Source organism: Gadus chalcogrammus, chromosome 2 (assembly GCF_026213295.1).
Source record: "Gadus chalcogrammus isolate NIFS_2021 chromosome 2, NIFS_Gcha_1.0, whole genome shotgun sequence".
Taxonomy (NCBI): domain Eukaryota; kingdom Metazoa; phylum Chordata; class Actinopteri; order Gadiformes; family Gadidae; genus Gadus; species Gadus chalcogrammus.
In genome coordinates this window covers 15,095,140-15,108,259 of record NC_079413.1, presented here as the reverse complement: position 1 = coordinate 15,108,259, position 13,120 = coordinate 15,095,140, and positions in this window count along the sequence as shown.

Below are 13,120 nucleotides of genomic sequence, written 5' to 3'. Positions count from 1 at the left end.
GGACCTTGGATTTATTAAGTAAAGTGGCAACGGTTATACAGAGTCATAAAGCGTGAGAAATCGAATATGTCTAAGTCCCTAATCAGCGCTGATGGTTCGTCCAGAGCTTCGCCTCCGTGGAAGGTCTGCTTCAGAAGAAGAGGGGAGAAGTGTCTGTGTGATACAGTTTTATGCTGTATCTTCCTCTTGGTGAGGTGTGTGCGTTTGAGACGTATGTGGTTCTGTGTGTCTTTGCGTGACCTTGGCTCTCAGGCCCTAGTGTATCTTCTCGTGTTCTTCCTGATGGGGGAGCGCCTCAAAGAGTCTCCTGTTTGTGGCCCTCCCGTTCTGAGGATGAAACAGTGCATTGTCTGAGTGTTTACCATTTGCCTGGCGGAGAAATGGGGCCTTAGCTCTGGCCTCGACCTGACTATGTTATCATGTGTGTGTTATGTGTTAAAAGTTTGACTATATTGTAACGTGACTGCCATGTGTTGTGCTCCTCAAGCTAGGGTGGGAGTTAGCTATATTTATAATGTACATGTGATGTGCTCAGCAGGTTATTTTGCCCAACACAGTTCTAGACATTCTAGAAGCGTGAGCAGGCGGTCATCATGGAGGTCCTGTGTGGGAGCATGCACGAGGACTTCATCCATCTGGCACACTACTCCCACCAAATGTAAATTGTGTGATTCTACTTTTCAGTGCAGTAGTAGTAGCAATCTGCTGTACCACGTCAAGATAATGCACCCGGGGCCATGAAGGGAATCTCAGTGTTGTCTGTGCTGACCATTCATAGTGCCACTAGAGCGTGGCGGTACAAGAGAGGAGTGCAGAGACCTTTGAACACTTCAATGTCTTGTTAATTGGAAATTTCCCGCCTGGAATTTACTTTGTGACACCATGATAGAAACTTGAAAATTTTTCCTACATCTCATACATTCCTTTACTGCACCCCTAAGGGTGTAACTATGGCCACACTCATATAACATCAAACTAAATGGTGTAAATGATTCTATTGGAAACTTATAATATACATTCTAATTGGGTGTCGGAAACTTTAACATTTTGCATTGGACACCTAATAATCGGACATACACTTTTTCAAAGATCAAAACGTCTAATTTTAGATGTTAATCATAACCCTGCGTTCACACCAAAAGATGCATTTGCTGCCCGAACGCGTTGACGCCTGAGTTTTGCGGCGCGTCAAATCAAGTTTTGCGGCGCGCCAAACTTTTGACGCGCGTCAAAAGTTGAAATATTTCAACTCGAGCAGCATTTGACACGCCGCAAAATACGTGAACGCGCCCTTCGCCCGTGCCCGCTGCCGGGCACGGGCATGCCGTGCCGCAAATCAGATTTTGACGCGCCGCAAATCAAGTTTTGCTGCCCGTTTTCTCGGCAGCAAAGCAGCAACGCGTCTCTACATTCACTTTGAATGGGATCACGACGCGCGTCAACTTTTTGCATCTTTTGGTGTGAACGCAGGGTAATGGTTTGCAACGTATATACATCGTCCATCCAACAGTTTATTGAGTGCACAGGTTGAGCCTCATGTTTATACTTTCCAGGCAATATGGCTCAGGCCGTAGAGCGGGTTGTTAAACAGAGGGTTGCTTGATCGATCCCTGAATCCTGCTAGCCGAGTGTCAAGATGTCACTGGGCAAAACACCTAACCCTATCTGCTCCCTATGAACTAGCTGTTGCGTATGAATGAGTTAATGTGAGGCAATAATATCTACGCTCAACCGGTTCTTTGTTCCATTTTTCCCATTATATACATTTTGTTTGCATTTATTGGAATGCGTACACATTTGTTCATAGTCCTTTGTTACTTTTCCATCGTGTTCACAGTTGGGGACAAATAATGATTAAAAAAGCTAGTTTTTTCATCCACCCTTGCACATTAACCACCTTTAATTGGGAACTTTATGCACTTTACCTTTATACAAATCACTGGAGGCTTCTCCATTGAGGAGAGGGAGGAATATCCTCCCTAACATTGTTGAGAATAAAAAATGTAGATTTCCCAGACTATTGTAATGAATTAATGCCATTAAATATGACATTAGCACCCCCTATCGCCTATTGACAATTACTTCAGGGAGGAATGTCCTCCCTCCGCCGTTGACTCCCATTCATTTCCCCGAAAGTACTGGCGGTGTCATGCCAAATTTGTACCGGCTGCCAAATTTGTACCGGGCGCGTCATCCATACGTAATCCACTCCAAATCTGCCTGGCAACAGATGATCGCTTCGTCCGTTGCCTGGCAACGGACAATCGCGTCGAATGACGTGAACATTCGCGAACCTTCTATCTAGCGATCCGTTATCTGTATTGTGCTATTTCGTCCATGACCTGCTTTAAACACTCAGTTTACTTGCTAAATTTGATTAAACAATTAAATACAATACAAATATAAAGTAAAAACAAGTGTAATCTGTCATGATATCAACATCAGTTATTAGACCGTCACACGGAGCATGCGCAGTTGGATTGGCGCGCTGCATGTTGATGTCTGTTCCAAGATACATCATGTGTTTATTAAGGAACCCAACAAAACATTACATTATCTAGCGATCCGTTAACTGTATTATGTTATTTCCTCTTTGGCAACATGAGCGCGAATGTTTTTTGAAACCTGCCCGGCAACGGACGACGCGATCATCTGCTGCCATGCAGGTTTGGAATGGATTACGTATGGATGACGCGCCCGGTACAAATTTGGCAGCCGGTACAAATTTGGCATGACAGCGGCCAGTGGATAACATGGGTTTCAATGGGAGAGAGGAGGAAAATCCTCCTCTGAGTGGGTGGGATCTTAAGGGGTCTGATTCGCGCAAAAATCTATCCGTCTGCGCTATGAACCAATAAGCAGGATCCCTGGACGTTGAGCAGTGTTGCCAGATTCGTCCGATTTCCCACCCAATTGGGCTACTTTTAACCATGTTAGGCTGGGACAATTATCTTTGGGCGGGAAATCTGCCCAATCTGGCAACGCTATCGATAACAAACCCGGTCTGCATTGCCGCGGTGCTCAGTCGAGACGCAGAGCAAGTGAAATCTGCGATAGCGAGATCCTAAATGAACAATGGAAACATTGGAAACGGAGGACATTGTTAACGTCTTATTACAAAAATCATTCCATTCATTCAGTTACAGTGCTAAGTAAGCGACCAAAGAAAGAGGTAGACCACTTCCCAAAATCAAGGTCACCAGAAGTAATGGCAACGTCAGTGTTGTAAGTGCTACATGGTTTGCTAGGTACGCATGGCTTACTGGTAGCATTACAAGCAATCGACTTTATTGCTGGCCTTGTTTGCTTCTGAATAATAGCAAATCTCCAACGTGGGCTGTTCATGGTTTCACTGATGTTGTCTTCGCAACGCAAACAGCAAGGAGGATTGACCTGATCTATAAATGAAGTCCCTCAATCTGAATAGTTAGGCTTACAGCCCATGTAAATAGTTTTGAAAAAATGTTCTTGTTCTTTTACTAGTTTGTTACTCTGACCGCTCTGTTTGATATTGTGGAAAGGGTGTTAGTGAATGATTCAGAGCATGATGCATTTTAAATGGCATCACTTTGGTTCTTGAGTCTTTTCTTAAAACAATTGTAACTGAAAATAAACATAGCTAAATAACTTCAGTCAGTGAGGGCAATAATAGGCCCAATGATAGGCCCAGATTTTTCTATTTACTTTTACAAATCAATAGTAGGCCTGATTTGACTAATATGCTTTGCATCCTTTCCTTCTTAAATTACGGTGTTGCCACTGGTGGCTTTGTATACATTTTATTCACATAACTCTCTCCCTGCTATTTTGTAGTTCACCAAAACACCCTGAAACAACTTGAGTCTCACATTCTTATGCCACCATACACCAACAGTGCAAACAGGCCAATGGCAACCAAGCGCGCAGTCCTTCCTCCCTCACTTTAAAAACCACCAGCCGCCACTGATACAAATAAAGTATATACCTTTTATAAACTATCTATGGTGTATATACATGTGAACACAAATGTACTTTGCTGCTATAACCCGAATATCCGTTCAGGGATATTCCATCAATATTGTAAATAAAACACCATGCCTATAAAAGCTAGAGTTTGAGGTTTTGAGAGAAGATGGTGCTTTAAAATTGAAATACGCATTTGAAATACAATTCAAATTAGAGAGCAGGAAGCAAAACAGACAACGGAACCTCCTTAGTCGATTTACTTTTGTTGGGTAATCTGTTTTTATATGTGCGGCTCCAGATGCCTAAGATATTCAGATACTCTTTGGTACTGCTGCATCTTGGTTCCTGCATGGTAACGTGGTATGTCTGGTTCATCCACCCCTGCATGGACGTGGTCAAGACTAAATCACTGAAAAGATGGTGGTAATTAGATGGCGGGCAAGGAGAAGACGAAGGGTTTGGGTGCACCCCATCAATGAAAGGAGACAAGAACAGGGGATATGCCACAATCTGGTCCAGGAGCTCCGTGCAGATCCTGAGAGGCACGCCAATATTTCAATTCGCCACTAAGTGTGCAATGGCAGAACCATATGGTGCAGCCATATGATGATAAATACATACGGATAAATACAGTGATGTTATTGCTGTGCTGGATTCAGTAGTCAGTGTATTTTATTTGAGTGCTCGAGATACTTAATGTTATTTTTCCTTAAATCCAGAGAGACAGATAATACATGATCTGATACCAGAGAGACAGTTAATAGAATAGTTTTCTCACAAACGAAAGAGGGCGACATCCAGTGGTGAGGAGTAGATATAGAGGTGCCTACGGGACCCGGGATGTACAAACCAGGTAATTTGCGCGTGCGAGAGGCTGTTTTGCGCGCGCAGAGATCATTTGCGCGCTCGCAGTTAATATCTACGCGTGTGGAATAATATAATACGCCCGAATGCATCTTTTATCACATTAGTGAATTATGGCACTAATGTGTCGCCATACAACTGGGGACTGCCAAGAAGGGGGTCTGTTTATAAAAGAGCATCAACTCGCTTAGGCCATGACGTTCACCCAGCCCTTCCTCTGGAGCAACCGCTGCCCTGTGAGAGCCGATGGCGGAGATCGCAGCCTCGGTGGTGATGACAGAACATGATTTCGGTTCTGCTCCTAAACCAGGTTTGTCAGTGTTTGTTAGTGTTCTGAAATATTGGCCTACGATTACCCCATACTGTTCTTAAGCCACCTACCTGACAGGATGTGCTACCTATGGTTTAATCACAGAATGGGCTCTTAGTAGGTTATACCGAGGAGGTAGGTCAACTTTTCAGTACTTGGGCACAAAATGTTTAGTCTTATTGATGTACCAGCATTTGACCAAACCACAACCAAGTACAAATGTTGCATTTTATATCTTACTTAATTAATTGTAAAGGTGAACATTGAGCTATAAAAAGCACATTTTAAAAGCAATATTGAGCTACAAAAAGCAATTTCTTTGGAGGTCCAAACTGCTTCCAATATGCAAGTCACAGTCAAAATCTGGGTTAGATGTTGGTTTATTGGTCGAAAGCTCAGAAAAAGAAACAAACATTTGAACCCATTTCTCCCAGTCCAACGTGTAGACTGCAACTGGTTGAGTTTTTTCTCTTCTGCTGCCGGGTTGCTGCAGGCCTGCAAGAGAAGGTGCTGGCTGACATGTTTCAGGTCAGTGTGTCCACTGTCTCCCATGTTGTTATACTGTGGGCCAACTACCGTTACCTGCTCCTTGGCTCCCTCCCCATGAGTAAACAGCAAGTCAAGAACACCATGCCAAGCAAATTTGTGCAGTACAGTCCAGATATGATGTTCGGGTAATCATCGACTGCACCGAGGTGCAGTCGATGATTACCCGAACATCATCTTACAAGAACACAACAACCTTTAAGGCCTTGATTGGGATTGCCCCTTGTAGTGCTGCGACTTTTGTGTCAAGTCTCTTCACCGGCTCCATCTCCGACCCAGAGCTGACTGAACGAAGTGGACTGCTGGATTTACTGGAGCCAGGAGATGGCTGCATGGCAGACAAGGGTTTCACCATCGAGAAGCCACTAGCTGATCGTGGGGCAACGCTGATTATACCACCCTTCAAGATGACAGGCATGAAAGGAATGAACATTTCAAATTAAAACTTTGACCCAAATGTGACCATTAAGATATGTAGACAAATTTTTAAGATGGACTGAAGCACTCACAATAATAATACTAATTAACTTATCTCTAATCACTGCGCAGTTCACCGAAGAGGATGCTCTGAAAACACAAGCAATCGCCCGACTTCGAATCCTCGTAGAAAGAGCAATAGGCAGAGTCAAGGAATACCGCATCTGGGAACGCACTTTCCTTTCACCTTGTCTGCGACAGTCAACCAGCTGTGGACCGTCTGCTGTGTGATGACCAACTTCCAGGGACCACTTGATTTAAAAGGTTACATCCCTGTTGAATAGTGTTTCTACTCAAACATGTACCTATAAATCTTAAATATAATATATAAGTATTAAAACGAGAGGCACTGAACATTTGGAGTGGTCCCTTCATTTTTTCCGGAGCTGTAATTCTGTATACTGAAAACATTGTATATATTGAATGACATGTATGTAATTGAATGAGAAGTCTCATCTATAATCAATTTTAAAGACCAGTCAGTCCATCCTGAAAGTATTCTAAATAATGTTAATATGTAATGTAGTAAATGATGTAGCCTACTCAGAAAAAGGGAATGAATTAAATCCTTTTATTCTTTCAGTTCCTTTATTCATTCAGTTCATTTCACATTCTGCTGAAGATACACATTCATTTATGTACCAAAGAAGTACAAGTCTACCTTATTTTTCATCTCTTATCATTTCATCATCCCTCCAGACTGAGCTGACGCCAAACTGACGTTAGCACCTACCTAGCGTAAGCTAGCTAGCAGACACTCGTTGACATTCGTAGTCGATATATTTCTCGAAAAATAAACAATCCCTTGTCCAGATTGGAGCGGGCTGTTATGGAGTGTTGTTCGGTAAGTATGTGAACTTCAGAAAACGTGACTTTGGGTACATTTACCAGGGATGTCGTGAAAGTGAACTGCCGGTCCTCCATCATCAGTTCGCCAGAGTGACGAGTGATTCACCGGATGTCACAGTGCACAAAGAACACCAAATGCGGAAGTACTAGGTATCAGTGTGATAATCCCCCAATGCCCGACTACGGCTCTAAGACGCTGTGAGCATCTTTCCTATTGGATCGTTTTTAGGATATTTATTTATTATATAGGCTACGGAGACCACCAGACTTCCTCGAAGCAACAAGAATGGTCTATTAAATTCACGATGGGTGTGCGAGAATAGGGATATAGCGCCATACCGTCAATATGAATTTCATTCAGGCTGTTCAATGGTCATGATACAGATCTTGTTATAACGATAATTGAATAAAAGCTATGGTCTACTTATAATATTATAACTAAATAATTGTATATTTCTATATATAATATATATTTTAATATTCAATTAATTAAATACAATAACGGCTTTAAACATGTGACATGCCTACGTTTTTTTGGTCTTTTCTTTTCAATTGGGCCTGCGTCAAACGTCACGTGACCTAAGGTCCGCTGGTTAGGAAATAAACAGATATTCCAAGGTTTCCTTCAAAAGGCACCTTGGATTATGTTATTTTCCGCAGTTTAGACTTGTAATTAATAAATTACTTTTTTAATGACTTGAATAATTTTTTTTAAATCGCTGTCTGGTGGTTTGTTACGTCCCTCTGAGAGACACGCATGGACAGATTTTATAGTGACACAGCCTATAACCTATTCTTGAAAGCAAAACACCAAGCTGATTGATTTAACCAGGCAGGGTTATTTGAAACAATTAATTAACCCTAACCCTAACCCGAAACCTCAGACCCCCCCCCCCCTCCCTGCCCTCGGGGTCCGACCGGGCCAAATTTCGGTGTGGGGGTCCCAGTTAGGCCTAGAATAAGGTATTCAAATTTCAGGGCGGTAGGACCTTCCTATCTCAAAAACTGTTTTTCCACCACATTCTGAACCACTTTGTCCAAATAATGCCACATTTCCACTGCAGGGTGCGGAACGGATTGGTTCGCAAAGGTGCGGTAGGGAGGGGACGGTATAGCCCAGCTCAGTTCCGAGGTCGCGTTTCCACCGCCGACAGTACCCTTATGCCGCGTTTCCACTGCAGGGTGCGGAGCGGAGCGGATCGCAAAGGTGCGGTAGGGAGGGGGCGGTATAGCCCAGCTCAGTTCCGAGGTCGCGTTTCCACTGCCGACAGTACCCTTGGTGGTAGGCCGGATGTCGATCGCCGCGGCAGCTACGTAAACATCGTAAACAATGTCTTCCTCCCCAAGAATCCACCTCCTTGTTCGCCCAAGCAAGCTTTTTACGCGACATGTTAATTGTAAAGAATAATACCTCGAGGCTACTGTTTGTTTGTTTTTATCCCCGCGTCACCCGGAAGTGACGATTCTGTCGACCAATCAACGGAGGGGGGGTGTAGCTAGAATTTCACGGGACCCTTTCAGGCGTCTGGTCTCGTTTTGGGTACCGCAACGGAGGAGTCCCGAGAATGGGGCCGGAACGGGTACGGCAAAGTCCGGGTCACGCCCACTTTTGGCGGTGGAAACGCGACCCGACCCGCACCTTTGCGATCCGATCCGTTCCACACCCTGCAGTGGAAACGCGCCATTACGCCCCGTGCCCACTACATGCGTCCGTTGCGTGATCCCCATTGACTTTAATGGGGACGGACGCGCAATGCATTGTGGATCCGTATGTTCCGTTGGAGCCTTCGGCTCAGTCAAGAAGTTGAAAAATTTTCAACTTTTTCGGCAGCGACGGATCCGTCATCCAATCAGATCGCGTCTGCAAATTTAAGCATTGTGACGCGACTCGGGCTCTGACGATACTGGAAAGCGGGAAAGCGGGTCATCTTGCATCGCAACAAGCAGGAAGTAGCGGGAAGAACCCGGCGAAGCGATTTGATTGGCTGACGGATGCCTCTGCAAAGACTACTCCCCCATCAGTCAGCAACGCCTTCCCACCTCCGTTGACTGAAGGAGGTAGTGGGCACGGGGCTTGAGGGCCCTTACATAGTCGACGCGAGCGACGCGCGTAAACGACGCGAGCGACGCGCTTCCTTTCATAGTCTACACAGCATACGCGAACGTCGCGGGCAATGCATGACATGCAATACACCACTCACGCCATGGGTGGCAGCAGAGTCACCGGTGTTTTTGCGGGGGGACATTCCAGGTGACGTTCCGATCAAAGTTGCTACGGAAGAAGAGTGATGAAGCGCAGAGATAGGCGGTGGTATGTGCGCCCTTTAAATACCACACGAGATCAGGATGGGGAATTTGTTTCTCTGGTGCTTCCAATGCGAAGCATGGACGAGGAGAGGCATTTCCAGTATTTTCGGATGTCTGCGCCAAAGTTTGATTATCTCCTTTCGCGAGTCATCCGATATCTTCCCGACTCTGACCAAAACCGGCCCTTGTCAGGGAGCAGCTGGCAGATTATTTTTTGTCAGATGCTGGCGTGTTTCCCCACCAGTACAATGTGCTACGATTGGGTATGCGCACTGACCAATACATGTATATACATTGGTCACTTGGAAGCATGACTTTTGATTCATTAGTTATCATGTTACACAAGTTACCTAATTTGGTTTACGTCAAACTCATTAATTCATATCCATATAAAATGTTTATACAACGAGCTATTGCCTTGACAGATGAATGAATTATTTAAGTGTAACCCTATAGCCAAAGGCTTTAAGCTATAGCGCATAATGTCCACAGAAATTATATGGTAGGAAACATTATTAGAGAAAAGGGGTTTATTTATCAAATACAGAAAATAGTCCCACCATACACGCACACATTTTTCATTCACTACACACTCACGCTTTCAAATTCCATTCACTCAAAGAGGCTACTGAACTTATGTTTCACACAGAACATGAACACTTATGTTTCACACAGAACGTGAACACAAAACATTACGTAATTAATTCAAATAGGCTAAACAAATAAGGCCAGTAATAGAACGAATATCGGGTGACAAGAAGATCATTAAAATGGCTCACAATCCCGCATCAGCTGTTTGATGTAGCGCATCAAAATAGCACTTTACCCCTGTGGAAGGGTTCGCATTAATAGGTAGGCCTACAGGTAATTAGTAAAAGAGACGTGAATGTCATTCTTATCACGGTCCCGCATCCTCTCATATGTTCTTCTTCTGTAAATATAACCTATAGTGGAAATAATGTACAATATTTTCAGTATCGCCCCCACCGACAACGCTTGGTATTGCATGGATCGGCGCGTCGCGTATCAAAAATTTGGAGGACGCGTTTTGCTACGCTTCTACGCTTAATGGCGGCCGAAGCGTCGCGTCGCGTAGCCTTTTGGACGCGTAACGCCCCGTGCCCACTACCTCCTTCAGTCAACGGAGGTGGGAAGGCGTTGCTGACTGATGGGGGAGTAGTCTTTGCAGAGGCATCCGTCAGCCAATCAAATCGCTTCGCCGGGTTCTTCCCGCTACTTCCTGCTTGTTGCGATGCAAGATGACCCGCTTTCCCGCTTTCCAGTATCGTCAGAGCCCGAGTCGCGTCACAGTGCTTAAATTTGCAGACGCGATCTGATTGGATGACGGATCCGTCGCTGCCGAATAAGTTGAACATATTTCAACTTCTTGACTGAGCCGAAGGCTCCAACAGAACGTACGGATCCACAACGCATTGCGCGTCCGTCCCCATTAAAGTCAATGGGGATCACGCAACGGACGCATGTAGTGGGCACGGGACGTAACGCCCCGTGCCCACTGCATGCGTCCGGATCCGTCATCCAATCAGATCGCGTCTGCAAATTTAAGCACTGTGACGCGACTCGGGCTCTGACGATACTGGAAAGCGGGAAAGCAGGTCATCTTGCATCGCAACAAGCAGGAAGTAGCGGGAAGAACCCGGCGAAGCGATTTGATTGGCTGACGGATGCCTCTGCAAAGACTACTCCCCCATCCGTCAGCAACGCCTTCCCACCTCCGTTGACTGAAGGAGGTAGTGGGCACGGGGCGTTACGCCCCGTGCCCACTACATGCGTCCGTTGCGTGATCCCCATTGACTTTAATGGGGACGGACGCACAATGCATTGTGGATCCGTACGTTCCGTTGGAGCCTTCGGCTCAGTCAAGAAGTTGAAATATGTTAAACTTTTTCGGCAGCGACGGATCCGTCATCCAATCAGATCGCGTCTGCAAATTTAAGCACTGTGACGCGACTCGGGCTCTGACGATACTGGAAAGCGGGAAAGCGGGTCATCTTGCATCGCAACAAGCAGGAAGTAGCGGGGGCACGGGGCATAACGCCCCGTGCCCACTACCTCCTTCAGTCAACGGAGGTGGGAAGGCGTTGCTGACGGATGGGGGAGTAGTCTTTGCAGAGGCATCCGGCAGCCAATCAAATCGCTTCGCCGGGTTCTTCCCGCTACTTCCTGCTTGTTGCGATGCAAGATGACCCGCTTTCCGGCTTTCCAGTATCGTCAGAGCCCGAGTCGCGTCACAATGCTTAAATTTGCAGACGCGATCTGATTGGATGACGGATCTGTCGCTGCCGAAAAAGTTGAACATTTTTCAACTTCTTGACTGAGCCGAAGGCTCCAACGGCATGGACGGATCCACAATGCATTGCGCGTCCGTCCCCATTAAAGTCAATGGGGATCACGCAACGGACGGAGGTAGTGGGCACGGAGCGTAACGCCCCGTGCCCACTACCTCCTTCAGTCAACGGAGGTGGGAAGGCGTTGCTGACTGATGGGGGAGTAGTCTTTGCAGAGGCATCCGTCAGCCAATCAAATCGCTTCGCCGGGTTCTTCCCGCTACTTCCTGCTTGTTGCGATGCAAGATGACCCGCTTTCCCGCTTTCCAGTATCGTCAGAGCCCGAGTCACGTCACAGTGCTTAAATTTGCAGACGCGATCTGATTGGATGACGGATCCGTCGCTGCCGAAAAAGTTGAACATATTTCAACTTCTTGACTGAGCCGAAGGCTCCAACGGCACGTACGGATCCACAATGCATTGCGCGTCCGTCCCCATTAAAGTCAATGGGGATCACGCAACGGACGCATGTAGTGGGCACGGGGCGTAAGCGTAGCGATGCGTCGACTATGTAAGGGCCCTTAAGGTAGGCCGGATGTCGATCGCCGCGGCAGCTACGTAAACATCATAAACAACGTCTTCCTCCCCAAGAATGCAGACGAACGTCTCCACCTCCTTGTTCGCCAAAGCAAGCGTTTTACGCAACATGTTAATTGTAAAGAATAATACCTCGAGGCTTCTGTTTGTTTGTTTTTATCCCCACGTCGCCCGGAAGTGATGATTCTGTCGACCAATCAACGGAGGGGGTGTGTAGCTACACTGTAAAAAAAGTTGTTACAACTAACAAAAGTTAGTGTCCGGGCTGCCTTAAAATGTTAAGTTAGCTGAACTTGTGAAGATTAGTTGAGACAATTGTGTAATGGTTCAAAACAAATAAACTTTTCTAGTCAAATAAAATGAACCTTTAGTTTACATAACTTAATCAAAATTCAGTTCCTATAGAATTATTTAGTTGAGTCAACACAATCTTAATTTATTTCAACTGGAATTCCAAAGCTGAAAAGAATTAATCTACATTTCAGTCTACCTACAATATCTAGTTTACCTAACTTATTATGTTATGTCAACTTCATTATACATTTCTATTTGAGTCAACTTTCATCATTGAGTTCTTAAGATTACATTTGTACTACATAATTGTTAATTCTCTTTTAACTTTATTTTACATTATGCTTAAAGATCTCATCTCTATAGGTTATTGGTTGTTCCAAAGAAACCAAATCAATTCCAGTTCTTCAAAGCTTTAATAAACCAGATGGGCAAGGTAAACACAGCAACACATCCCATCAAGTACAAAACGTCCCCAAAAACAGCACAAGCTTATGGGTAAAACATCTCCTCTTTAGAATAACACAAATGAGTACTCATTACGTCCATTGAGTACCAGCAAGAGAAGGATCCGTATTACCTTTCCTCCCTTCTCCATCTCTCTAGAAGCACTTACCGCACAAGATCATCTGAGCTTATCAAACTC